The sequence below is a fragment of the Podarcis cretensis genome, assembly GCF_951804945.1.
Source record: "Podarcis cretensis genome assembly, chromosome: 2".
Taxonomy (NCBI): Eukaryota; Metazoa; Chordata; class Lepidosauria; order Squamata; family Lacertidae; genus Podarcis; species Podarcis cretensis.
In genome coordinates this window covers 96,020,388-96,025,275 of record NC_137171.1, presented here as the reverse complement: position 1 = coordinate 96,025,275, position 4,888 = coordinate 96,020,388, and the positions used below count along the sequence as shown (strand labels likewise).

General features: G+C 42.3%; 1 long non-coding RNA gene across 1 annotated transcript; it reads right to left on the bottom strand.

Moving 5' to 3' along the window:
* Positions 1 to 355: 355 nt before the first annotated feature.
* On the bottom strand, positions 356 to 4,069 carry LOC307209281. The gene is made up of 2 exons (XR_013835507.1): positions 3,679 to 4,069; positions 356 to 949 (listed from the first exon to the last, which is right to left on the bottom strand). It is a non-coding gene; the product is annotated as an uncharacterized lncRNA (long non-coding RNA).
* Between the last annotated feature and the right edge of the window lie 819 nt (positions 4,070 to 4,888).

Genomic DNA, 4,888 nt, shown 5'->3' with positions numbered 1-4,888 from the left:
GAGATTTCCTCCCCTTAAAAATATAATGAGGTATAGAAATGGAAGGAATGATATTAATATTCAAATAGGCTGGCATCTGTCTGTTGGTCTCGGGAGATAATGGAAGAGTGTGCCTTTGGAGGTGAGGTCAAGCTGTTGGACAGTTGCAGCGCCTACTGTGGCTCTAGAGACCGTTGTGGGAGAGACATGTTTTGTTGCAGCTGGGGCAGATGATATTGGTAAAACCTATTTGGTGTTTCGCAACTTTCCAACTAGTTGCAGGACCTTAGCCAGACCTAGCAGAGTACATGCAGAATCCACGGAAGCAATTGGCAACTTGGCTGCAGACAGGATAGACGAAGCAGGAACCAGGAACTTGTAGTTAGGTGTTTATTATATACAGTGGACTATTTACAGGAACAGAACACAGATCTTTAGCTAGCTCTCTCTGACACGACTCACAACTCCTACACTGACACACAGAACTCTGAACACTGAACTCACGGACTAACACATTCCAGTTGGTAGGCCATTAATTATCACTCCCTTGAGAGAGCTTGACCAATCAGGGAGTTGTCTCCATGTCTCTGTTATTACCAGGCAGACTTACTCCTTCAGATTGCCTTCTGGCTGTCTGCCAAACCTTAATTGACTCTGTGTGAGTAGCTGCATGTACAGTTTCCCAACAGATGAAGGCTGCAGATGTGGTGCTGCAGATGCACCATGGCGTTTCTTTTCTTTGCACTCCTCCCAGTGGTCATTTCTTCTCTAGTCACTGCTATGCATACACGACTTGACTGCCTGTCTCCAGGCGCTGAGGTCGTCTACAAGGGAATCCTATGCTTATGCTACCTGATGAGCAGAACCCCAACACATGCTTTACTTATGTCAAAGAAGTCACAATTCCATATTAGCAAGCAGATCTTGGTTAATCCAAACTGGAGAGCAGGCTTCTGTGCTGGTTTCAGGCCTCAGGATAGCAGCATGAAATTGTGTTCAGGGGCAATGCAGAGAGGATTTCACAGAGCATCCCCTCAATGCAGTGGAACATACCTTTTAATATAAAAATCTATCTGACAATCCTGTTACAATTCCAGTGATTTCCCTCCCCACTCCTCGTATTTTTTATTTAGTTAGAATATAGAAACTTGGGCACGACCAATCCTAGCATGTTCCTTCTCTGGGAAGCGCAGACCTTTTGTGGTTCTTAAGCTTAATATCCTCCTTACATCAAAAGCTTTAGTACCTTGCTAATGAGCACAAGACTTTCTCCATTGCCCCCTGTGGAGTGCTGTGAACAAAACTCTCCCTGAGGACAAGCAATTTAGCCTGGATGTTATCTGCCCAGGGATGGAAATATGTGATACCGCGTTTGATGTGAAGGAGGCATTTTGAAGGAAGGGCAATAGAATGAGCAATTAGGACCTTGGCAATCAAAGCCAAGTTTGCAGGGCGGAGGGAAGAAGGACAAATGCAGAATAACTTCTTTTGCAATAAATACGTGCAGTTAAATTAAAGACTGTTCTTAAAAAGAAAAACCTGCAAAAGTACATGCAATGATGTTCAATCAGCGAAATATCAGAGAGCATTATGAGTTGGACAAAATTGTTTTCCAACCCAGAGAATTAGGCATTCGGCGATGTTACTAGTAAAAATTCACTTAAACCATGCAGCAGCCATGTCAACAAACAGCATCCCATGAGACATCAGTTTTCCCTTTCTCTTTATTCACTTTAACTTTTTGTTGCCACAGTGGAGCTGTTCCTCTAAGCAGTTTGGCAGCCATGTCTTTGAGAGAGTCTCTTACTCAGCAGCATTCCCGGACTGGCCAAGGGAGCCGCCATGTTTTTCTCCCAACAATGCACAAGGTTGTTGTAGGGATTAAACGAGTAGGGGGAGAACCATGTATGCTACTTCAAACTCCTTGGAGAAAAAGCTGGGAGGTAAACAATCAAACAAGCAAACAAACAAGCAAACAAACAAACAAAGCAACCAACACACCTTTGCTTTCTCTGAAACTATTACACTAATGGTGGAATGTTTGATTCAGGACTCAGTCTAACCATACAAAATTCAGCCGCAGAAAATTGTAGGCGTAAAGTTAAGACATTGCAAACAGGAGAGAAAGAGTTTCTTTTTCAAATAAAAATTGTGATTCTATAAGAAAAGCTATAAATGATTTTGGCAATCATAAACATTTTCTATATACAATCATGTTCTGGTAATGTATGTATAATGTGTAAAGGCAGAAATAAAAGAAGCCGTTGAAAGTTAACTCAGATTGAGTAGCTGTAATTGACTCTTCTTCCCTCCCTCCATCCTCCCTAGTCCAACTATAATTCTGAATTTTCTCCTTTGGAGACTCTCGAAATAATTTGAATAAAATATGTGAGCAGCCAAAATCTGTATTGTTTGAACACTCATGAATACTTTATATTGAATGCTTAGATGTCCACGTATCTTTTAAATTATAGTGAAACATAAAAATGTCTCCGTGGGATACGAGAGAGTAATATTGCTCATACTTTCCGTTCTGTTTTTCTCCTAGCTTCTCCCACAAAAGCTAATGAGACAAGCCTTTTGATTATACTTCAAGTATCTAGGTACTGTTTTTTCACCTTGCGGTCCAGAATAACGAGTATTTCCAAACACATTTTCCCCTCCTTCTGGTTGCACTTTTTCCACTGTGAAACTGTAAATAATAATTCACCCCAGCCCAACCCACTGTGGGGCTTAACCCCCCCCAAAAAAATATTATTCTTTCACAGATCGTTTATTTCATGTCATTTTAGGACAAAACAACAACACCCAAGACCTTCTGATCTGAATTTGAATTCTTTTTAAAGTGTGATATTTGGAGATAAGAGGTGAGGTCTCTGTTCAAGTTAATGAGACATGTAGCTAAATGCCCATGTACTGTGCTGACGGTTCACACTTTATTGCGTAGCTTAAAGAAAAGGTCACTTCAGCTACTCTTTCATGACTCTGCTTCTGAGCCGACTTCATATGACAGAGCTATTATGCAATAAAGCGCGTTCCTTAGGACTATTGCAGTGCTAGGAATTTTTACTTTACTTTACATTACATTGTATTTACTGTTCCTTTACCACAAGGTCCATTGTTTATGCAACGTTCTATTCTTTCTTTTTTAAGTTACTAAAAGAGGTTGCATGCTTTTATTTTATTATCATTTTTTTAATGGATTTGAGGGTATCAGAGATTATAATCCTTTGATTTAGCATGGCCTGGAACAAAGTTGACAAGAGGTTGTGGAATCTGCTGTTTTGGGGAGAAATGTTGGTTAACGAAGCTTAGATGTAGCCATTTTGCATCACCCACCAGTCAGTAGTAAAGTATGGGACTATGTTTTTTCCTGTTTGAGGGCCCCATTTATGTCAAAAGTCTGTGTAGATATTGAAAGCAAAATAACTATCTGCCTTTAAAAACATCATGGAGTCAAGATGGAATGATCTGTAGTTTCATCCTGTAACAAACCAGCACCAACATGGTTCCCACTAACCCTAACCCTAACCATCCCTGAATTAAGCTGGTTTCCAAGGGTTGTTTGTTTGAAGGAAATAGAAGGAAGCCTGTTTAGATATGCCTGCTGCAGACACTGACTCAGATGGTGACCATCACTGCATGAAAGGAATAGAAATAGAATAGAAATCTGCCCGCCTTCTCTCACCATAGACTCACCATAGACTTCATGGGTGCTGGATATCCAATGTGGGGATCAATGTGGACCAGGTTGTGGTAACTTTGCTATGTGCTTTCATATTCTCCTTTCCAAAGAACAGTTGGTGGCAGTTGGCCCTGTGAGGGAGAAGGCTGTCTAGCTGCAGAAGGTTGTGGTGACTTCTATATCCCCCTCTCCTCATTCCAGAAAGGTATGTCCTGTAGTGTTGCATTTGCTGAGCCCTACACAACTGCTGGACTTTACCGGACAGGCATTTCTGTAAATTTCTAATAAGGCTAAACTTTCAGCGTTTATGCTCTTGTGCTTTTAATAGCCATGTAAACTTAGGGACTTTTATCACATGCAACTTGACGTGCCATAACTCCGAGTGATTTGAAAAATTCCACCTGGTCAAAATGTCCTTGTTGGGATTCAGAACTTATAGGGTTAAGATGTTCTGTGACGCCTCACATTCTGACGTTTGGAAGGAGGGAGGAGTTCTACTTGTTGTTCTCTCTGTGTCTCTGAGAGAGACGGACGGAAGCCATGAATGCTAGCAGTCCAGGAGATTTTGGGAAATGCTGAGCTGTAAATATTTGCTACAATAAAGAACTGTTGAATTTGGACATACACAGTGCTTGGTGTATTTGGATCTGAAGCAGACTGCGACAGTTTTGATCCGCTGTGTTTTTTTACTCTGCTAGACGAAACCGGAGAAGCAAAGGTCTGCGCAGCTTGGCTGGGAGCGTGCCGGACCACTGGGGCTAATTGAGGCCATAAAGCAATTAGATGGCCAGTGCAATTAAGATCTTATCAAGATCGTTTCACAGGTTATGGGAGGACCTAATTACCGCTAATAAAACTGTTGCTAAGAGTCTGCCGGTGAGCTTTGAAGTTTTGAAGTCAGCTTGGCAATAGCTGGAAGACGCTACTGAAGCAGAGCGGAGGTCTGCGTTCTGTGTTTTGCCTGCTTCTAAGAGGCAAGAGTTGCTGAGGCAGAGAGCTAGAAAGCAGCTGAGGAATCGGGTGCCGGAGGGCTGACTGGTGAAACGTGAGTACAGCAGCTGGGCCCCGGGGAAGAGGAGAGAATGGCAGACAGCCAGGTCTTTGAGGACGTTCCGCTTGAGAAGCTCACTTTAAGAAGTTGGGCAACCTGGTCCAGAAGAGTAAGGGGTTGGTTCCTGGTTACTGGGCTTTGGAATGTAAGCCAGAGAGAACCACTTCCCTTGA